Below are 25,152 nucleotides of genomic sequence, written 5' to 3' on the forward strand. Positions count from 1 at the left end.
TGCCGGTCACATTAGGCCCTCGCTCAATGATACCTGTACAGCCCTATTGTCTTCAAATTATGCATTAATGACATCTGTGGAATCCTATAGTTTCCAATGAGTTTCCCTGGGTATTAATGTACAGAAGCACGTGAGCAGCATTTTTTTTATTGTTAAAATAAATGTGCTTAAATAAACATCTCTACAATATTTCAAATATATGATGCTAACCTGTATAGTTCCATAGACATTTTGTGAAATATGTTAGTCAGACATATGCCTGAAGCAATGATACATTATCTTTATTTTATTTTTCTTTTCATATTCTGATAACATATTACACTCAATATCAGTTATAACTAATCCTATAATAAAACATATGTATTGTACAGCCATACACATTCCAAAACATAGAAAATGGCTATCTAAGTGAGAGGGAGTGTGTTCTGGTGTACTGAATACAAGACTAGGGGCCCAGCAATGTGCCTATTGAAGTCAATGGTGAAACTCCTGTTTCCTTTCATGTGCCGTATCAGGCCCTGCTCTACCACTGACTCTCTCCATGGTCTTGGATAAGATATTTAAGCTAAAATTTTCAAAATATTAAGTGATGGATCCTAGCCAGTAAAAGACGGAAAAGGAGACTCTGGGTGAGAGAGACCATCTTGAAAAAAGACTGTCTTGCTAGTCTTTTGAGATGCATATTTTCACTTCTATTTGCTTGTAACCATTTTTACCTTTATCCCTTTTACTTGGTCTCAGCTAATCCATGCTCTTTTGTTGCTAAACTTGTTTTGCTTTCATTATAAATTATCAGTGCTGGATACGTTCAGTGAAATGTGTTCTTCTAGAAGGCTGACAGGATGGAGTGTTTCACTGCCTCTGTAAAGGCATCAACCTAAAAATTTTCTCTGTGACGATCCAGTAAGAGGGATTGGTCCCCACACTAGGATGATTTTGGGGCAGAATTTTCAGCTGGAAGGGTACTATGGTCAGTCTGGAAGTAGTAACCTGTTTGAATAAAGCCATGGTGAGCCTTGTGGCAGGGTCAGAGCTCTGGACCAAAGCACTACAGTCACAGGACAGCCCTGGTTAAAAAGCAGATGGTGACCAAACCCCTTACTGATTTTGGGTGAATCCCAAAATTTCACAGTTAGGCACTTAAATCTGAATTTACACCCTAACATAAGAGGTCAGATTTTTCATTGCGTAGGGAACACATCATTCCCACTGAATTCTAGCTCATCTCTTACTGTTTCTGGGTCTTACATTATTCTTAGGTCTCAGTTCTGCAAATTCTTATGCATGTGTAGAACTTCACTCATGAGAGTAGTCCCAGTGACATCAACAGACAGATCACATGAATAACACCAAGCATTACTTGTAAGTTTTTGTAGGATCAGGGTCTTAGTCTGCACAACAGAATCTCTACTTGAATAATACACCTTTGAAAATGGCTGATTTACACTTATGAACTTAGACCCAGATCCTCAGAAGTATTCAACTACTTAACTCCCATTGATTTCAATGGGAGTTAGTTGACTATATACCTTTGAGGATCTGGGGCTTAATCTGAAGCCTTTCGTCCATTTGTGAAGAATTTGGCCCCAGGCACTTTATCAATAAATGGCCATGGAAAAACAACTGAAAAAAAGAAAATGTGATGGCATCCAAGACAGAGGTATTCATGTGAACTAGTGGTCTTTGTAATTTTACTTCCCCTCCGACTTACTCAATTAATGGGAAAGATAGAAAGGGAAGAAGATCTTCTCTAGGCGAATGTACTGTACCAGCATGTATTATTCTGGTATTACCATGGTGTCATTCAGCCAGATCCCAAATCCTGAGGTCCTTACCCGTTTTTACTCCGCCTTTAGTCAGGAAAAATGTTCTATATGTTCATCATTGATGCCAAGATTTGCATAAGTATTTGCAGGATCAGTTTTTACTTTACTTTATTCAAGCAAAATTTCCCATTGAAACCTGTGGGAGTTTCCTGAAGAAAGGAATGAATATCAATTGAGAATATCCTCAGAATTTGGACCCAAATGATTCAACACCTCTACCTTAGATCATACGTATAAAAAGCAGTAGGTCATGGAGACAATTTCCCCATATTGTCTCAAATGGGCGGGGGGAGCTGCATGAGCAAGTGTAAGTGTTTCAAATTTGCTCTTTTGGTCAGTTAAGAAGATCTGAAATGGGCTCAAGTAAAAGAACAATTTTTTTTCGAGAAATTCAGCATAGAGTACTAGCATCCCCACATAGAGTAAGTGATATTTTACCATATCAGAACAGTCTTCTGTCTTGTTTTCCCTAATATGATGAGAAAATTGAATCATGACAAGTAGTTCAGGGTTTCTTCGGTATTCATGAAAACATTTTTGTTCTAATTAGTGAGATGTGGAGGATTATTCATCAGCTATGACTTTCAGATATCGCATAGCTGAGCATTATTTCCTAGTCATTCTAGCTTACTTTTCACCATACATGTGAGCATATAAATGATGTAAATATTATATACTCATATCAGCGCAAGAAGCAAGTTTTGTCCTAGTGTGGTACAAAAAGAGAGCTCCCCAACTCACTGTTACTGTATATTTGTTTCCTCCTGTTTAATCAAAAGGCATAGCTGTAAATAGGCTCAATTCTAAGACACCCAAGTACAGGGCGTCGAAGGTATAGAATCTGGCAGGTGGGAGGTGACTGTCCTTCTTTTCCTCACACGTTATAAATTGAGGAACCATGTCATAAATAAAACTCATCATATGGTTCAGCATTTAACATTTACCATCTCACTTACCTTCTCCCCATTATCCAAATATCCATAGATATTCAAAATTACACCCAAAAAATACCCTGGCCTGCAGCCTAGAACAGGCAACATTAAGTCCTGAAGCAGTGAGGGTATTATGGTCTGATTATTTGGGGCTCTATAGGGCTAGAAACAGGAATGTTATACTACTGCAGTGAGGAGATTCCTAGCTTCCTGGTGAAACTCAATTCTTTTCTGAATTATTGGACCTTAAATCTGTGACATTTTGAGGCACAAAAACGCTATTTTAGGACATTTAAAGAGATTTTATTAAGGCTCATTTTGAGCATTGGACTAAAGAGAACTAAATAGCATTAAAATGGAGGGACACAAAAATAATCCCAATAATGCTTTAAAAAATTCTCTCTCTCTCTCTCTCTCTTTTTTAAACACATGTGGAATATACTAAATCCAAGGCTGTGTTCTGTGGCTGGAAGATTTCACCACCAGGATCCCATGTGACTTTTTCTTTCACATATATATAACATGAAAAGCAATTTCATACTTTCTCAAAATACAGAGGTATAGTATGAACAAAATGAAATTTCTGGATTGCTTTCAAAATACATAGCATATGTTCATCATAATACAGCAGTAGATCACCTCCAATGCCATATTTCAGCATTGCACTAAACAGTGTTTATATCTGAATAATCACAATGATTCTGTGAATAATGGGTGTTTTTACACACACACACATGCTCCCCCATTGACTGCAAGGAAAGTTTTAATTCCCACCACATAATGGTCCATTTGCCTCGAGTGTTTCAGAATGGTTCAATAATCACTAGCCATGTGTGCAGTTTGTTGAATTATTTAAGCTTATTTCCAGGGGGAAAAAAGACAGGGAGGAAGGCAACTGATTCAATGCAAATGAAAAGCTTTTGAAGCTCCCTATGGTGAAGATGTGATTACAGTCAGACAGTTAATAACCTAGACTTAGAAAAATCTGAAGGTTTTAAAACTGTCTGGCCAGTCAGTAAATGAGGTTTTTCCACACTATCAACCAACTGCCTTGCATTGTAATAGTTTCAGATTTGTTTGGAGTGTGAGTGGACCCACAAATGAGGAAAGGACCCCCTGCTTCATGTTTGAGAAAAGTATTTGGTAAACCTCAAAGTTTTTTTTCTTTTTTTGTTTTTTGGCTTTGTGATCAAGCCTTTAGCCTACGATACAGGGTTCCTTATATTAAAGACTTCAGGCTTGGTAACAGAGCATCCGGTTCTAGATTTTGTAGAATGAAGTTGTTTTATTTTACATTTTCTTTCATGCTTTGACAAATACCTGCCTCTTCATCCCCCACCCTTCCACACTGTCCCATATACATGTACTCGCTCATCCTTGCTTTCCTGGCGCATATACACAGGGCTGGCACTAGCATTTAGGCAGCCTAGGCAATCACCTAGGGCACCAGGATTATTCGGGGGGCTGCAGGCGGCTCCGGTTGACCTGCTGCAGGCATGCTTGCGGAGGGTCCGTTGGTCCGCGGATCCGGTGGAGCTGCCACAGTCATGCCTGCGGACCATCGGCTGCTCGCGCCGCTCCAGTGGACCGCCCGCAGACATCACTGCGGCAGCTCCACTGGAGCCACGGACCAACCGACCCTCCGCAGGAATGACAGAGCCGCGGGATCAGCGCAGGGGGGCGGCGAAATGGCTGTGTGCCTAGGGCGCGAGAAACCCTAGCTCCTGTCCTGCATATACATGTTGTTGGCTAAAGTCCTGCAGACTAAATAGATCTTGGATAATTGGGAGGGGAAAAATTGCAGAGCTAACTCTGTTAATGGGTGTAAAGCCAGGGCTCCAAAGTCTCATAAACAGCAATGGACATGTGTCTTATTCTCAGTGTAGCACACTGAGTCTGCCCCACATGGAGGCTTCCCCAGACGGCCTTCGTAAAGAAATGCTGTTATCTAGCATCCCCTGTCTATTGGGCTCCTAATGAAACTAGGCTACTGTGGTCTGAGTCTCATCTCCATTGAGCTCTTGTATAAACTGCCTGTCCTGATCATCCTGCCTAGCATGCGGCAGTGTGGAAAGGCATAAATATATGCCAGCTGTGCAAAATGGAAGGAAGCAGTACAAATGAATATCCACCTTTATGCTTACACTGGTACAGAGCTGCCTGCCTGGAAGGATGCTGCAGATGGCACAGGTGGTGTGCTATCATGGAAGAGGGTGGGGGGAAGGCATGTATATCCTTTGATAAAGTGGGTGTGCTAACAAGGGCCCAACTAGTGCAGTATTCTACATTCATGCCATATGTGAAACAAAGGGCACAAGCAGCCACAGGTATCTTTAAATTGGCTTCCAGCTGTCTGGCACATAATGAGCAATAGCAAGAAATCCAATGTATAATATTGTTGGTCTATATAATACAATATCACCATCCACAATATCTGCAGGGAATATTTTCTACATTCCGATTCACTGAGTGGATAGCATTTTGCAGAGCTCTCCCATGAGGCTACTGATCTATGTAGTAATCTTTATTTTTGTCAAATATGATTCTGATGTTCCTATACTCCTTTTTATTTCTGTGTTCCACTATACCCACTCAAGGACAGAGGCATCCAGTCCGGTCTAAACCTGGGTACTAATCTAACAGCATGGTTTTGTAGGCTGACAATGCTGTTTCTCAATGGTATGTCTGTAATCGTTCTCTTAAGAATTTTCCCCTTTCTGCCCATTTTTTACTGATTTTACAACAATATTAAGACCTAATTGGTAATGCAATGCTTTTTGATACCATGAATTCTGTGTGTGCCTGTATAAATGTGCAACTTGTTGCAGTGTTTGCACTAAGACACTTTTGAGCAAGAGGGGACAAACTCCCTTGTCCCTCCCTTTTTTTTTCAATATACATCCTGCCTGACATAAAAAAACCAGCACTGGAATCAAGATGAAAATACACATAAATTCTTCATCCTAAACAGATTATTACGCCTTAAATAATATGTGTAAAGATAAGCCTGACCTCTTATTTTCTATACCTTAATTCTTTACCTTTCTACTGTTAATGAAATAATTATAATATCTTTGTGATGTCGTAAGCAAAGCTGTGCAAACATGTGATTTTGTGTGTTTGTTTGGCAGAACTGCAAAACTGGAAGAAAAAAAATTGGGCCAACCTGAAACCAACTAACAAACAAATTCAAACTTTTTGGTAAACCAAAAAACCTTTAAAAACATTTTCAGGTTGAATTAAAAAAAATCAACCCAAATTAAATGTTTTGTTTAACATTTGAGGGTTTTTAACCTTTTAAAACAAATTTACTGAAATGTTTGTTTCAAATAAAAATATTTTCTGTTTTTTTCTGACCAAAACAATTTTGTAAATTCAACATAAAGTTTTTTAAATGGTTTGCTTCACTCTAATCTGTGTTTCTCAGCAAAAACAAAGCTTTGTTTCAAATATTTCATCCAGCCCTAGTCACAAGTTGCTGTGAGCCAAACCTGAGCTATTTATGATTACCTGGAATTTTGTCAGCTCAGTTAAAAGAGGAACAGGTTACAAACAGTTGCTGGTTTCTTAATTTTGCAAATAATCCTCACTGAACTGGTTTTTCAAATCCAAAACTACTTTTTTTTGCTGTCTTTGTTTGAAAGGGCTCAAAACTGGAACCACTTATGTGAACCAATGCGGTATGTGTGTACTGAAATCAGATCTGAATCATCACTGCTTTTTTCAAATTTTTGCAAAACCAATACCAAAATCAACCCAATTTAGCCAATCACTAATCACAAATATACCTTACCAATTAGTAGTTTGCTTATGTATAACATGCAGGATAAAACTTAATAGGGCCAGAATTTCAGCAAGTGTGAATTCTTGTATTTTGTTATAGATGAGGATCTGATAACAGAATGAAGAAAAAGTGGAGGAAAAGAGATTATTTTCTTTCCAAACACTTATCTTCATACCATTTAAAGAACAAAGCAACTATAGATACACTTGATTAAGTAAACAGTGCTGAATGGACTATACATATAAAAAATATACTCATGGTTAGTTCACATTGTTACTGAAAATTTATACATAGGTGAGTTGAAAAGGAAAAATACTCAAACTGGTGTGGCTTTCTAATATCCTGTGTCATGTGGGAGTTTATACAACGCATCATAAAATATACAGCAAGAAAAACTGCCTTTTTGCAACTCCAATGCGGAGATCTAAGGAATATCCATATTCTGAAGTTGCATTATACTTTTACTTTGCAAATATTCAGTAGTGAACATTTGTCAGATTTGAATGTAGGTGGGTTAATGTCATGTTCAAATTAGAAGTCAGGCATGAAACCTTTCCTCTCTGGCATAAAATATTAATGTTTGTAAATTGAAGCTTTTTAAAAATTAAGAAAATGTGCAAAATAAATGCTTTCTAAACAGAAATGATCTTGTGTGAAATATAGTAGAAGATAATATAGGAACCAATGAAACATACCACTACTCACAAGTAGAGGCATCATGGGTTGGAGGACTGAGAGTAGCATTAGATGTAAGGAAATCTTGAGTTCTTGACCAGCTGTGTGACATTGGGGAAATAATTGAATCTTTCTGCCTCAGTTTCTGCATGAGTAAAAAGAAGTTAATAATACTTCCTTACCTATATATTAGGGCATTGATGACAATTAATTGTTCATTTTCTGTGCAGTGCTTCAATATGTGAAATGCTAATCGTTGTAGTTCTGTATTTATAAATAAAACTACCTCACCTTTATTCGCCACCTGCAATATGTACAGAAGCTTATGTGATCTGTGGTTGCATGTTCCTTGTATGAGCAATACTATAGTTAACTCTCATATGATGATGATTTCACTGAAATTATATTTTAAGTGCATAGAGTAGATAATGAAAATCATTTCCAACACGTAAACTCCTCTATGTTGCAGTGTCTTTGAATAAGGGTCATTTTGGTCTGAAATTGTGTGGGTCTCCTCCAATAAAAAGGTGTTAAAAATTCTGTATTCTTTCTTTTTCTCGGGGATGAATATCCTACTTGCAAAGTCTTACTCATATGTGGAATATGCTGATTGTGTTAATTTTAGTGGTATTTTTGGTATGCGTTAGACTTGCAGAATTGAGGTCTAAGAGCTCAACACATGGTCTTCCTGCTATGTGCTAAGTACAGTAAATTGCATGTAAACCCAAGGGGCTAAATCCTGAAAGGTACTGAATGCCTCTGAAACCTTTCTGAGTTGCTGATTGCTGAGCACCTTTCAGTGTTTAGCCGTTTGTATTTTTGGGCTGCACATGTTACATTGATGATCACCCTATTTTTTCCTTTTAAAACCATGATTATTTATGTTTTTTAGTTGTATTTCCTGTGTTGACACTAAGAATGTTCCTTTAACACCACCATTTGCTTTAGCTGTGCACACGTTGAGGGTATACCAGAGATATGTCAGCTAAAACTCAAGGTCACACTCCTTGCTTTCCACAGAAACAATGACAACAAAATGAGTCTCCGGTTGAGTATCTGCCATAAATTTCAGTTTCAGAGAGAAATGGGCCTGATGGGCGCATGACTGACTGATCCAAAATATTAATGTATAAATAGAGAGAAGATGGAGAGAGTCACTCTGAGCAGTAACAGAGTTTTCCCAGTGACTGAATAAACAACCCCCAAATCTTGAACAAAAAGAAAGTGGTCACTGAATGTGCAATTATTACTGCAGACCATGTAGGAGGAGCAGTAATCTTTTAAGAAGGATAAAACAAAGATTTCTAAATTCAAGAAGACAGGATAAAGCTGCATAAACATTTGTGGTTTTTTTTAATATAAGAGTGAAATATGCATACTGCATCTTTTAGCAAGCATTCCAGCTGTAGCTAACGGTACAGCATTAAAAGCCCAGATTGTTCTTTATTAAAAGAAAGGAAGAAGTAATTCTGTAAAGCAACAAGGGATTCCAAGGGAGTTTTATATTAGCCAGTAATTAAATAATAGTTCATGTTGCCTTCTTTCATGGGAATTACATCCTTTTCACCTCTCCTCTGCTAAAGCAGAGACATCCATTACGATGAGTAGCTACAACACTTGTCAGATCCAATCAACTCTAAACGGCTGAAGGCCAACTGACGTGTGCTCTCTTAAAGCATAGCTTCTTCTCCCCCAAAAGCCCACTGTCCTTTCACGTGCGTGTAACAGTCAGAAGAGATCACATCACACAATGAAGAAAAACAGAAGCATATGGTACGAAGGGGCCTCTGCAGGAGATGGCAAAAATGCCAAGGCTCGCACATAAACAAAACGTATGCAAAAATGTGTTTATATAGAATGCCAGATGACAAAAGAGCAAAGGAAGGCAGAGTTTTACTATTTCTACAGTTGCCTGAAGAAAATTATGACAAAGGCATGGGCCGTGACAATAACGTTATAAATTTGGTCATCTCCTAGGAGAGTTCCTGGCTGGCTAAGTTCTGCAAGAATTAATAGGCTTAATGCTGTGCCCACTATTCCTGCTCAGGCCCTGAAAATTAAGTATAGGGTGCCGATGTCTTTATGGTTAGTAGAAAAAAATCAGTGAATTAAAAACACAGGTAAGATGGCTGAATGTTTAAGCATTGGGCTGTAGACCTTTTTACAGGGGTTTAATTCCTCTTCTTATCAAACCCTGTAGTGAAATTCATGTCGGATTGCACTTTAAATTTTATTGCTGTATAAAAGAGGTGCATAAGAGTTAGCTAGTCTCAAGCACTTCATTATGCATAAGCAGTTGCAAAGTTCATTTTTGCTGTATAATATAGAGGCACATATTCTTCATAGTAAATGTTGCTCTTACCTATTGCAGGCTTTTGCATGATAAATGAATTGCAAACTCTAAGTGACGTTCTTTTCTTTATCCTGTTGCTATTAAATAGTGTATGTAAAAGCAAGGTCCATAAATTCACTGCATATTCTTAACAGGCACGCAATTCTCTCTGTCTCTCTCAGGACATATTTCATACTGCATCTGCTAAGCCAGAGCACATAATATTCCATACAAAGCAATCTACTAAAGTGTTTTGTAAAAACATTAATGTGATGAGGCTAATAGGTCTTTGACAGACCTTGTCCTCTTCCAATTGTTACATATTTAAAGATGATATTGTCATGCTGCAATAGCTCTGCTTTAGACAACAGATACAGGTACAGTTTTATCATGCTACTGTAAACTGAGGCAGCACTTGTACAGTTCACATGCTTCACATACAAGCTGACGGTTTGCAATGCTTGTTCAGATCATAACTTGACTAGAAGCTTTAAAATGTTATTTTCTCAAGAAGAGACTGTTTTTGTTTGTAATTCTGTAACGTAACATGGTTACAGGGACTAGGGAATTTGTGAAGACAAGACTTGCCAGCAGAGATGCTCTTTGATCCATAAATTCTAACTGAAAGCAATTTTGGTGTGAGTGTTAGGTGATGCCATTGTTTAATTCTTAGATGGAAGCATAGAAATTACCAACTAAATGTTGCAGTGGAGCATTTAATTTGAGCTGTACCTATGTTTGTAAAGCTTCTAGTTTATAAATCTCTGTACGTGCTGAATATACTTATCAAAGCAAAAGTGATTAAAATCCTAATGGAATAAATTCTGTAAATACCATGTTTCACTTATAGTTGTTTACTACAAGATTTAGTGATGCATTTTTCCCTTCATAAAAAAATATTGAGCCTGTCTATAGCAGTAATGATCCCTTTTCTAATTCTGGATCTTTAAAAAAATAAATCTGTATCATTTGCTGCCATCTGAGTCGATTTGCACAGACTACATTTCTTTCATTTATAAAATGAAGTTGAACTGTGTATCTTTAAAGGAAGTTGTCACATCAGCTAATTTTAATTCCCCTTCTTGCAAAGATGCATGTGATTGTGTAGGGTTGCCTTCAATTTTTTTCCTCCCCAAAACTGTCAGTGAAACCAGGCTGCTAGAAAATAGCTGGCAGAAAGGTACAGCTTATTCCAAGGAAAAATAAACAAGGAAAGTAAATGGCTAATCCCACTTCAAAATGCTCTGAGCCTAATTATCAATCTTGTTGCCTCATTTTGTTAAAATATAAATTAGGATGGGGAACACAAGGAATTGTAGGTGGCTAAAGTAAAACCCTAGTGATGTCATGAATAAATCTAAGATTTGGATGCTTGCAAAAATCAAATTGTCTTTGAAGTCTATGGAACTATACCAGGGATGAATTTGACTCCAATGACATTACTCAAGAAGTAAATTGGACTCAATGTCCAATTTGGAGTTAGGACAAGTACTTTTCCATCTGCTTCTTTCAACCTGGGATGGGTGGGTGTGTATGTGAGTGGGTGAAAGAACGTATGTGAGTTTGAGAGGTAAATTTTGGGCTAAAATATGCTCTCAGTGTACAGGTGTAACCATTACCTAAATACAAGGTTCAAATTACAAACATTTTTTCCACTGATAATTTCCTATTTTCCATTTCCTTTCCCTAACTTTGTCCCACTCATTATTTGACTATTTTAACAAAAAGAAGAAGGGTTTCTGTGAATTCTATTTCCGGCCATGTCTGGAAAAATCATACCTGCTCTGGATATGGAGTAATGAAATGTAATGTATCAGCTGACTGGAAATGGTGATTCTTTCACAATTATTTTTTTTATTTTTATTTTTTAAGAAACCTTGCCATTCAGAGACCTCCATTGGGATGAGGAAATGACTTGAAGAGAATTTCATTAGTAATAAGAAAATCTGCAGAGATTCACAGGTTTAGTGCTATCTTTCAATCTATAAAGCTGATTAAAAATGGGGACAAAATGCAACGTTTTTGTGGGAGTGGGAACTTGTTTTGATCAAAATGTAAAATTTCAACAAATGTTCTTCACATTTTGAAAAACTGTAACCCATTCTGTAATTTGACCAAAAAAGAAAAGGAGGGCCGGTGGAGATATCAGAATTTTTACTTGCACACCTCATGGAGTGAGAGAGCTACAGAACCCCCCCATGCAAAAGGCTTCAAAATGAAACCTCACTCTGGGCCTGTCTGAGAAGATTCCTAGGATCTGCAGACTAGATGGGACAAGAGTACTTTGTTCTCTTATTTGGTCTGATGGCTTGGTAGGAGAACAAGCACAACTATCCAATGTAGCAGGTTCCTCATGCCACTTCCAGACCCAGTTTTCATTTCTTTCCCTAGTTGTTTCCTGCTCTGGGTCACTTTATGACAGTGCCGTCCCATGTCTTGTCCTCAGCTTGGGACTTAATTGAGTTCTAGCCTGGTTTCATAAAACAATAAAGCTGAATACAAAAAAAGAGCAATTTTGAACTTTACATGGACAAACTACATTTTTATATCCTATTGCTAATTTCCAGTAGTTCCTAAATAAAAAAAGCCCAGGTTTCACCCTGGGATTTTTTTTGGTTGTAGCAATACATTCTGTTTTTAAGTTGAGTATTTTTGTAGCCTACTGTGAAATTTTTTGAGTAGGAAAAAAATATTCATGTGTCTTAAGAACCAGTTCTCTCATTAAGAAAACAAAACCTATTTTTTCCAAGCGACAACAGGCTTAAGGCAGCTGAAAATTAAATCTGTCTTTCTATTTTCCTGTACACACCTTGTGCTATTAATCCAGGGAGTTGGAAAATACTGTAACTGTTTTTCAAATATTATTTGATCTCCTAGAAGTGACAAAGAATTCCAAAAGTTGGCTATAGGCAAGTGACAGGGAGTTGCTGCATGCATTTCATGAGAGTTCATGATATTACAGCTTTTGCCATCAGCCAGATCATAAGCTCAGAAGCATAGCTCTAAGCATAATTGTATTCTTCTCTAGTAATGTGACTTTATTGAGAACAAAACTGAACGTGCCATTCTGTGCAGACAAGATCTTATTTAGCAAAAAGGAGCATACAAAGGAGAAATACTGAAACACCACTGTTACAGTTGTGAAATGAAACTGCTTTCAGCTTTGTAATCCTGCAAATTGGCATACTAGGTCTCGAATGTTTAGGGGTTAATGGAAAATAATAAAATAAATTATATTGATTTTTTTTCACCTGAAATTAAGCAGTAAGAAATAACAAGGCATGTGTTATTATGAGAACACATATTCTACCTCAGAGGCTTGATGGGGGCAAATGACAAGCTAAGCAAAACTGAGACCACTTAGAGTGTAGGATATCAGGCAAACAAAACAAAAATCAACATATTTTTCATAACATTAGTACTTTTTCTCATTAAATCAAGGGAGTTCTCTTTAGTTATGGCATCCTAATCAAAATTAATTAAGCTTTTTCAACACATTCTCCTTGTCTCTTGAATTCTAATAGGGGGACAGGCTATAGCAATAGCAGAGATGGTTGAAACTTCCCTAACAGAGCATTTTGGTAAGATTCATTTACCTGGAAAGTGGCTCAGCTGACTCTTGTCAAGTTCTGCAGAGGAGTCTGTGGTTTTATGGGGTGACTTGGGCTTTGTCTCTCTTTTTTTTGAGGTTTTTAATGATTTCAAATTCAGAACTCAAAGTAAAACATGGGTGCAAACCAAGGGGAAAGAACAGGCCCGCCCCCTTGGGGATCACTTTATACTTTTCAAACTGATACTGCCAAGTTCCACATGGTCCTGACTACAGATGTCCCCAGACTGGGGACAACCCCAGATCTGCATTCCGATCCAGATTCTTTAACTCAACTCTATCTCTGTATTGGGGTGACCTGTAAACCTCACAGACTGTAGGGAAAATCAGATGCAGAAATTATTCTGGATCTTAACTTGGCTACTCATGTTTTTGCCTGGTTCTCTCTGAGAGCACAAGTCTAAAGAAGCCACATGGCCAATGAATAAGACTCTAAAGTAGGAGTCAAGATACTTTGATTCTATTTCTGACTCTGACCTGCTGTGTGACAAGTCACTTCAGCTCTATCTCCCATCCATCCTTTGTCTTATTTAGTTAGACAGTACATTCTTTGGAGCAGGGACTGTTTCTTAATATGTTTATAGATAGCACCTAGATTAAGGGGGGCCCTACCTGAGCAGAAACCTCTAGATACTCCTGCAATACAACAAAATCAGATAATACAGAGAATGCCTTTGTCACTTTGACCCCACTGTAGCATAATTCTGGAAGCTGGTGCATTGTGATGAAGAATATTTCCCCAGTGACTGTATAGTTTATGTGCATCCTTACTATCAACAAAGTATTTTTTCTGTGGCTCTCAGAACAAAGAGCTATTAAAAAGTGATCTTACATTAAAAATTGGTACAGAAAAAAATTAAAATATAGACATAAGATTAATCTGAATTTATTCTACATAATAGCTAGGTAATCGTTTCTTTTTACTACAAATTCAGATTAAAATGTCCTATGTTTAGTCTGACATAAAGTGTCAAAATTTTGCTATTTTGAAATATTGAAGTCCCAGGGCTTAATTTAATTTTTTACTGTAGGATAGTATATGTATCGTGTGATAGAGCTGCTAAACAGGATGCAAACATGGTACTTGACATTTTAGCCTGATAATAACAAAACAATTGTGGTGGGAAATCCTGGTTTCAGTATGAGATACTTACAAAACTCCCACAAATTACAGTGTCACATTAGAAGTAAATTGTATAAATCATGTATGATCTATATCTGCAAGCTGTCCAGCATGAAGATGATTAAATTTAAATAGACAATACATTGTCTACACTAATCTAATCTATCTGTGTGATTATCAGGTATGATAGTCCAGTGGTTAGGGCTTAGATCTATTCGTCAAGAGATCCAGATACTGTTTCTGTCTGAGCCACTGACTACAATGGGCTTAATTCTGCAAGGCACTGAATATGTTAGTCCCAATTCTGGAAAGCATGTTAAGCGTATGAGCAATCCCAGAGTTACATGCTTCAAGTTAAGCATGTGCTGAAATGCTTTGCTGGATTGGGGCCACAGTGCTTAGCATGTTGCAAGATTAAGCCCTATCTGACCTTGGGCAAGTCATTTATCTTCTATACAGCTCTTTCAGCACCTGTAAAATGGGGTAATACAATCCTTTGTGAAGCACTTTGAGATCCATGAATGTACAGCATGATCTACGTGCTCAATATTATATATATAAAATTTCCAAATGGTTATGAAATGTTTGGACTGTTTGTATTTTTAAAGGAAAATAAAGCAGGGTAGATCTATTCTAATTAATTATGTATAGTTATTGTAGTTTCACAACGCCTACTGTTTTCACTTGATAGGTAAATTGTTGAAGACAGAAGACCTTTTTTATTATAGATTTTACATCCAGCCCATGAGGATTTGGACTGATTCCATTGAGCAGGTTCAGGTCAGCTAACTCCTTTCCTTCAAAGCATCCTGGGTGTCTCTGAGCATCATTGCAAGCTTGTTCTGGCAGTAAGCCAGGCTTCAAAAGCCTTTCCCTGTGCAGTCACTGACTCACTAATGGGCAACTGCAGGCTTTCTGATTTTCCTTTCGTTTCATGTGTTCATTTGACATAAATTTAATTAAACCAAATCTGGTGTTAAAGCAAGAAGAGATAAAAGTGATATGTCGCAAATTAAAGAACTGTGAAAGATACAGGAAACATGACTTTTTCTGTTTCTGTAAAATATTGTCAATTTTAGTAAGCTCACTACTTAAAGTCTGCAAAAACTGTATGGGTATGCATTATTAAGAATAATGTGCATCCAGGGTTAGATGAAGGTCTCGGCCCCATATTCTCTGTAGTAAAGCCTTTCAGAGAATTCTTATTCTTTCTTTCATACCCACACTTCAGGTAGTCACCTCTTCACAGGATATGAGACAAGTTTGCCCTTATGCCAGCTACATATCCATAGTTGTTAGACAGCTCAAAAGCATACAACAGCAGAAACATGAAAAGATCACATATTAAATATAAAAAATCATCATTTTTCAAAGGTCTCTTTTAGTTTTTACTTAAGGCTAAAGAGGTGATAGTGAAAATGAAAAAGATCATACTGTGAAAAAGGTTTCATTTAATTGCTTTGAATGTTGCTTTAGGAAACATCCAACTTTCTTCTTATTCTTTTAAAAGTCTTTTTTATTATTAAAAGAAATCTCAGACTGGAAATATACGAATGCAAACTGAAAGGGTATTTGCAAACTGCCCAGAGATGTTCTGAACCAGTTGTGTTCAAGGGGGCTCCAATACTGTCACTTCATAAGAACTATATTTCAGTTGCTAGTACTAAAGCATTAGCACCATGAGCAAATACATGAGAACTGGAAAAAGCCTCCAATGGACAAAACTAGGCAAAAGCTCCCAGTTTGCTTTCACATTACGTATGTGTCCCATATAAAATTGATGAGTTGTTTCATATAGGGCACAATTGCTTGGGGGTAGGAATGGATGCTCAATATATAAAAATTCTTTAGTTTTTCTTCATTTTTTGCCAGATTTCTCTCCTCCTTTTTGTTTTGACAAAATTGTAAAGGTGCTGTTTAAAATCAATCATGCTTCTTGTCTAGAAGCTGTCCTCCTTTACATAATGTAGAGGACCCGGGTTGCCAATATTCTAATTCCCCAAACCGAACACCCTTACCTGCCCCCCACTCACTCCATCCCACCTCCCTCCCTTGCCCTTTCTCCCCAACCCTCACTCACTTTCAGCAGGCTAGGACAAGGGGTTGGGGGGTGTGTGTGGGGGGGGTGAGAGCCCCGGCTGGGGGTGGGCCAAAATATGTTGTTCAGGGTGCAGAAGGGGACTCTGGGCTAGGGCAGGGGGTTGGGGTGTGGGAGGGAGGGAGGGAGAGCTCCGGCTGGTGGTGTGGACTCTGAGATGGGGCTGGGGATGAGGGGTTTGGAGTGTAAGAGGAGTGGCCAGGGAGCTTCTGCGTGATGTCCATGACTGTAGGCACCACCCCCGCAACTCCCATTGGCACGGTTCCTGGCCAATGGGAGCTGCGAAGCCGGCACTCAGGGCGTGGCAGCACATGGAGCCCCCATGGCCACCTGTGCACCTTGGAGCCAGACATGCCGGCCACTTCCAGGGAGCTGCATGGAGCCAGACCAGGCGCAAGCCTGCCTTAGACCCATTGTGCTGCTGACTGGGCTTTTAACAGCCCGGTCAGCAGTGCTGACTGGAGCCGCCAGAGTCCCTTTTCAACCAAGCATTCTGACTGAAAACCTTATAGAGGACAGACCTTTTGGAAACTAGTCTTGGAAGCTTTTGCTGAGGGTAATTATAGTATGATTAGCACTATCTGATCTTCCCCATCTCTGTTCCAAAAATCAGATAAAGTTGGACCTCCACACTGAAAAGGGAATGTGAACTGAAAGTATAGAAAGGAATCAGAAATAACTGCTCTACATCCACTCCATCCATGGCAAAAATGATGCCAGTAAAAGACACAGGAAGTAATGTCATCTCAGCAATATTAACTCTTTGCACTGTCTGTGACTTCCAGCTAGAGAGTTCCATGTTCCTCTGCCAGTGAGACAGTGATACCATAACCAGCGCAAACAAAGAGTTCATTCCCAGTCCTGAATTGCACACACTCCCAAACTGTTATTTACAGGCTAAAAATGTTCATGCTTACAATAGTTTTAGCTCAGTGATAAATATTTTAGTAAGCAATATGTCAGTTGACTTATGTGAACATGAACACTTACACATGAGAGACATTTTTAACTTGTCAAACTCAAAAAGAGGTTAGTTTTAACCAATTTGCCACACACCTAGTCCTCAGTGACGATACATGTAGCGTTTGACATGATTGAGTTAAGACATTTAGGGTGGGGTTTTCAAAAACATCTAATGGAGTTGGTGGCAAACTCCTGTTAACTTGCTATGTCACTAGGAGTTCGGTTCCTAAGTCTTTTAGGCATTTTTGAAAATCCTATCTTTCATTTACAAATAGAAGTTTACAAGTGATTGAAAATGAAGTACTGTGCATTGCTTAATCCCATTTGGACTCCTCATAAAATCACCAGACATTTTGGCATTAGTGATAGTCCTTGCTCAAAAGATTGGCAATGTTGTTCTAGCTATGTGGGTCCCAGGATATGAGAAAGATAAGATACGTGAGGTAATATCTTTTAAGCCAAGACTGAAACATTAGAGGTCTGTATTGAAGTGTATTGGGAAAGCAATTCTGTTAGACTCCTCCTTCAACTGCTTGTGTGAGAACCCCTGCACCCATGCAGATCTATGTCGTGAATTAAGTCAATGGGGGTGTATGTGAACATAGAAATTGATCCAGGTGAAGCAAGTTGCAGGACTAGGGCCTTATTCTTTCTCTTTCATCAACATTAAATTCACTGACAACTGGGGAAAAAAATTCCGGATAGTTGCATGTTCTAAGTGCATTTTTTTTCTTGCTTAGATCACTGAAGCTAGGCATATGCATGTAAAAGCTTCAGTTAAGCCAGAGTGCAGCTGCCTAGTTCAGAAACACTAGCCACCCAAGGCACATCACCCCAGTGTGCTACTCACTGCACTGGCTCCGCACAGATTATCAGCTCAAATTCAAAGCCTCAGTGATAATCTTCAAGGCTTTACAAGGCCCAGGATACCTCAGAGACCAACTCTCACTGTGAGATGCCAACCTCCCACCATCGTTAAGTTCCTCAGGAACTACAACACTATCATCCTCCATGGTGAAACTTGTTAGATGGGAAACAGCAATTCCTCAGCAATTGAGTGCAGACTGTGGAACTCTCTGCCTTCAGGGGCAAGTGTAAAACTCGCATCTTTAACTTAACTTTCCTACAGTTACAGCTAAAACTGGCAAAGTAGGAGGAGAAAGAGGAGAATAGGAAAAAGGAGAAGAGAAGAAATAGTAGGAGACAGAGGAGGGGAGAGCAGACAGGAATAAATTAAGAAAATAAAATAAAAACATGTGGAAACTTATTTTGCTAGTGGTAAAAGTGCAAAAAATCTACACCTGCCTGCAGCATGAGGTGCTGTCCAGGGCTAACCATCAAGTTTCAAACATACACAATTGTGGAATAGCTAGACTTCCTGGAGCCATGGATCCAAATCTTGGTAGAATGAACTCAGCCCATCATCTTTCTAAGATAAAATGCCTCTCATACTATTAACTCTGTGTAGGTCTTCCAGGGTCCCTTCTGCTCTCTGTGAATATTTAAAATCCTTCAGGACATTTCATAAGAGTCAGAGTTTGAACAGTGTGTGTTCTGCGGCATGCTGTATACAGAGTCATTGCACTTTCAGGTGTTTTCTCTCTCTTGTGCATTTTGAAGGCACCTATCAACTTTGTATCTTAGACTCATACAAAATTAAGGAGAATATTAGTGTATAATAAGAACACTACTATTTTTCTGGGCTTTTTGTCTGACTTTGTGGTAGTGTTTGCCACACAATTTGGGATCTTTGAGGATGAAACGCTGTAACAATCACGGTTCAGGCAGCCCAAGGGGAGAACAGGGGCTCTGAACCTCTAAGAATAAGCAATTGAATCAGCTGGTTGTATACAACATTATTTGGTATAAATATGTCAAGTAACTTTTATGAAAGCTTGTAAAGTTCTGAACTTAATGGCCATTAAGAGATAGGTATGCGAGTTATGGTTGTGTATATTAACTGTTGTGAGGTAATACTGTAGTTGCGCGACAAGCGTGAAGAAGCAATCAGACAGGTAGGGGGTGCTTCCTGAGTCCCAAGGTGTTAGTTTACATGAAACAAGCTTTAAATACCCATCCATAGTCCAGCTAGGAAGAGACAATGGTGGACCTTTAAAGTTAATGGAAAAACTTTGAAACTGAAAAGAGAGCCTTAGTCTTGGAAAACTAATATAGAAGTGTAGAGCCTGATCTTGTCTTTGTGTTTATTTTCTGTGTAATGTGTGGTTTACTTTTCCTTACTCTTTCATTTTTGATTCTATGCTTTTCTATTAAATACATTTTTGTTTATTTTTACCCTAAGCACATGGGTGTTGGGTAGAGCCCCACTCTGGGGAGGCTATCCCCCCAGCTCTGCCCCTTCTGCCCATGCCCTCCCCATGGCCCTAGCCAAGAGACCCCTCCCTTCCCCCGCCCCCCACCAGAACCACAAGCGGCCCTTGCCTGGAGAGGCCCTACCCACCCCCTTGAAGAGGAGCCCCATGCCAGCTGCAGCCCAGAGCACCCCTCCCCCATCTGGGCTGGCAGAAGCCATGAAGTGTATGTACCTCCCCTCTCCTGACCCAACCCACCTACCGCCCAGGGGAAAAGTGTCTGTAGAAGATGCTTTTTTTTATATGCCCCATGCAGGGTCTGGGGCTGCTGAGGAGGTAGTATGTGCCTCTTCAGCTGCCCCAAAATCTGCATGGGGCATAATGAAGCAAAAACGTTGCTGCCAAATCCAGCAACCAGAGGTCCAGCAGCTGCAGGAGCACTGGGGGAGGCAGAGCCTCCCTGGCCTATTATACCTGCTGCTTATGCCCCAAGAAGTTCTGTTTTGCAAACTCTGTGGAACATGCCTGGGGGCAGGCTTCATACCTTCAGGGGTGATGAACCAGTGTGGGGAAAGCCTGGTACTTAAGAACTTGGGGCAGATGGATTTGGGGAGACTCTAGACTGGAAGGAATGTTCGGTGTCACTCAGCAAGGAGTAACTAGGCTGCTGGAAGCCAAGGTGGGACCTTTATGCTTCTAGGCTTGCTAATGGACATCAGATCTCAGAGACATAGCAGCATACTGTTAAGGCACCCGGGGATGCAGGGCAGATGGTGACAGAACCTCATATTGGTCTGACTAATTCCCAAAAGGTCACAAAGACATGATGTATCCCATAGCAAGTGTAGCATATTAGTTTTGTAAAACAGACATTCCTGCAAATATTTCCCTTAGCACTGCCATCAAAGATAAATGCATATTCTCCTACAGCTGAACCACCCAGCTGCTCTATCTTTTCGGCGTGTTAAATTTGAGCCAACTGTTTGATTACATACACACAAAGAAGAAAGAACTTGTCTGAACCTTTGCCCACCCTCTGACCTTAACACAAAATTCAGATAATTTTTGGATGAAAATCTCTCCTGACTTTCTATATGCTCATGATTTTTCTCTCCTCCTACTTGACCTCTGATACTGCAGTCGGTCTCTACCATCTCATTTGTATAAGCACAGCCCTTACATATGACCTTCTGACTATATGCCTCTTCTCTCTAGAAGAAAGGGTCTATTTTAAGATTGGGTGGAGGTTGGTACCAGGGAGTTGCTGTTGCCTGAGACAAGTGGAAGGGGAAGCTAATGTGCTATGGTAAAATCATACTGGATGTGCAGAGGAATCTCAGAGTCTGGAGAATTCAGATAAGCTTAGTCCAAGAGGCACATACTCCAGGAATTGACCCTCAAAGGAGATTCTCCCTTGCCAAGATAAGATATGATAAAATTTATATAGAAGGGCTGCCAGGGTTAAATCGGGAAGAATCTCTGAGAATATTTTTTAAGTGTAAAGAGAAATGGACTGAAAAGGCAGAGAGAATTCCACGTCATAGAAGTCACCAAATTAAATAAAAGTTTAGGGTCTGATCCAAAACTCACTGAAATTCATTGATTTCAATGGGTTTTAGATCAAGGATTCAGTCTTCTGCTGGCCTAAGGCAGGTAGTAGAATGCCAGAAATGCAGCTGTCATAACTCAAATGTCCCCCAGGATGAGGCTCAAGGAGGTCTCAAATATATAGTCTAATTACACAACACTTAATTTAAAGGCCAAATTGATTTTAAAGCCAAAATCTGTCTGCCACCTCAGAGGCAGCCAATGTAAAATATATAAGAAAAGTACAACATCAGCAGAACTGCACAATATAATGAACAAGCATAAGATCGATGCACTAATCTGATAAAATGGTCTGCCTTGCCCATCTTTCACTCCTTTTCTTTGAAACTTTCCATGGCCTCCCTGGGTTCCATGTCATCAAATTCAAACCTCTTGTCATCTTTTAAGGCTCTTCACAATTTTGACCCTTTTGTCTTTCACAAATCTCTTGTTGCTTTCTTGCAAGCTACCTTTTACACATGGATTGCCCACCCTGAATTAAACTGTAAGGCCACAGCCCTATGTCCCTTTAAAGGGCTCATGAACACTAAAGTGTTTTCCGTGATACCAATAAAAAAAGAGCTAAAAAATGATGGCTCAGGTGTGGGGTATTAGGTATATAGAATAGACATTATTTATAAAAGAAAATTCATTTTAAGTGGTTTGGAACTATTAAATTGTGCATGTGGCTAATCTATGAAATTGCACAACCTTACTACCATCAACCTTGTCCTCCCTTCCCTCCTACTGCATGCCATATTCATTTGTTGTGTCTTGTCTTTGAGCCAGGGACCATATTTCTCCCTACTACACCTACCACAAGAGGGCCCAGATCCTGATTGCACCATTTAGGCACTACTGTTTGAGAATAGAGAAATAATAAATTATTCACAGAATATTATAAAACCATCCACAAAGCTGGTCAAATGAATATTTCTGAATAATTTATTCAATGAAAAATGTCCGAGTTCATCAGATAAATCACCACCAATTAATAATTTAACCAATTCTAACTGCAGGAATCAATCCTTCTTGTGCAGAGGAACAGACTAGGTGATGTGAGCTCTTTTCCATTTCTAATCCACATTGGTTTGACATTGCCAAAGATAACAAGGAGTACTTGTGGCATCTTAGAGACTAACACATTTATCTGAGCATAAGCTTTCGTGGGCTAAAACCCACTTCATCAGATGCATGCAGTGGAAAATACAGTAGGAAGATATATACATACACACAGAGAACATGAAAAAATGGATGTTGCCATACTAACTATAACAAGAGTAATCTATTAAGGTGGTCTATTATCAGCAGGAGGGAAAAAAACTTTTATAGTGATAATCAGGATGGCCCATTTCCTACTCATCCCACATGATAACAGAATTAATGCCATGTGATTTATCTGACCAATCTCAGCTAAAGAACACACCTTGAATTTCATCTATTGCTTGATCCATATAGTATATTCTGAAAGATCGGCTTTGAGTAAATGTGAATAATAGATTATCGTAGATTATTAGTGTTGGAAGGGACCTCAGGAGATCATCTAGTCCAATGAATTTGAGGAAATCTCGATCTGCTCATGGGAAATTCTGAGAGAAGAGTAGTAGGCTACATTTTTTTAAAATAAATTATTTGTTGAAAAATTATTCATTCAGTTCTGCTCATCACTATCATAGTCTCAAACTGCTGAGCCTCTCTGGATCTGGACTTGGGGCTGAACCCATCTGACAGATAAAGCAGGTGAACTGTGCTGATGAGCTCTGAAGAGAGCCAAACATCTGTCCATATTTTGCTGTTGCTTGCTCCCTGCAGACATTTATGCATTAAGTCTATTTATGAGACAACACTTTGTCTAAGCCAAGATATAGTCAGCCATCATCATAGTGATATATCCTAATTTGGGAATATGAATGATTGCTACTTTGATGAGACTTTTATATCAGAATACAAGCATTGCCATTTGACTTATCTTCAATACTGCCAGACATTTTTCATCATTTACAAACAAGATCGCTCACAAGAGTCATGTACTTGCAGATATACAGAAGGCACATCCCCTCCCCTTTTTTTTTAAAGAGTGCATTCCCATGTTCTAGTCCCAGGCTACTTGAATCCTAAGAGATAGGTGGATAACTATTTCTTTGTGAACTAAAGAGTTCAGAAATCCATGCTCCCTTGGCAGAGTAACAATTACAGAATCAGAATATACTTTACTTAGAACTGAGGATATTTTTTAAAATTTTATTTCTTAGTAAAGTAGAAAGAGGTGACATCAGAATGTTTTTTTAACCCTGATTCCATTATGCATGCATGTTTTTATTTAGACTGTTAAAGAAAAGTGTTGATCTTTGACCCCTTACATAATGTTATGTAACCGATTATTATATTTTTCTCTTTGTTAAGCCGCCAAATCAGTGTTGTGTAGGAGCAATATATGTACATTTCAGGAGGGAAGAAGGTTATGGATGAAATACCAGCTAGAACAAGAAGTTCTGAGGCAAATTTTCACCTATAACCCTCTTTTCAGCTAGAAATAACTATACTCGATTGAGCTGAAGAGGAAAGGAATTGAAGGGAAAGACTGTATTTTGGCAATAATAAAAGATGGGAACTAATTGTCAGGAATGAAAATGTAAAAAGGTAGTAGTTTAGGTGGTAAAGAAGGACAGTTGCAAGCACTAAATAGGCAGCAAAAAGAGAAATTTTGTACTTGAATATAGAGTCTAATCCAATTTTGCAGTCAGAACACGTACTCTAAATTAAATGCCTGGCCCTATGAAAACAAAACAAAACTAGAAAATTATTTTGATATGTTCTTAGCAAGAACAGTTGAAAGTGAAGCAAATCACCTTGTATGATATTAAAAATAAATAAACTAAAAAAATCATTTTAATTGACATCAATAGATTATGAATATTTCTATACAGAAATTTGGTTAAATGAATAGTCTTGGCCTACATGACAGCAAAATTCCAGTGTGATTGGAAATAGCATTATAATGGTGTCATCGGAAATGTTCTAATAAGTGACCTTTATTTATCTTTATTTCTTATAAATAATAAATGTCATCGATGTCACTGAAAATATTCCAGATACTATATTGTAGGAATATTTAGCTCAGGATAGGAAACTTGCCATACAGCATGACAGGACTACACTAGAATAATAATGGAAAAAGATTTAAATGTATCCATAGAGTATGTTTCAGAGCATTAATTTTATGTTCTTGTGTAGTTTGTAAGGATTTTTTTAATTGTTATAAATATGATATCTTGGACAAAGTGTCTTACAATTAATTCTGTAAACTATGAGAAATTTTGTAAGCGATGGAGGGAATAAAAACCTTTTTTTATTTTTATTTTGAATCAATGCATGCATCTCTTATATTATTAACTTGGTGTTAAAACTGTTACTAAAATATATTAAGAAAAATTATTGGGACATGATATATAAAAATTGCTGACAGAGGTAGAGTACAAAAATGTGCATAAATGATAACAATTTTCCTATATTTTACAAACTCCAAAGAATAGTTCAGATATGAGATTCTAAATATTGGAGTGCCTGGATGCTTTTCAAATCAGTTTTGACTGAATGTCTCTATTGCAAATACTGTGCCTATATTTGGTTGGGGCGGGGGAGTCCAGAGGGAAAAAATACTCTCACAAATACAGTATTCCTGCAGAAATTATAGCAGAACATCAGACATTACACCTCCAGGGCAATCTATGCATCTTTTTAACACAAACTCTCTCAGATGGGCTTGTCTGGAAACACTAAAAGCACTTGGGCCAAGAACGTCAGCATTAAAAATACAGAAGTGGCTGGAAATGCTGTTGTGTGTCAACCTTTATTTGTCCTTTAAACCAAGAAGAAAGAATAAATATATGCCTGTAGGCCAAATGAAGAA

Source organism: Gopherus flavomarginatus, chromosome 3 (genome assembly GCF_025201925.1).
Source record: "Gopherus flavomarginatus isolate rGopFla2 chromosome 3, rGopFla2.mat.asm, whole genome shotgun sequence".
Classification (NCBI taxonomy): Eukaryota; Metazoa; Chordata; order Testudines; family Testudinidae; genus Gopherus; species Gopherus flavomarginatus.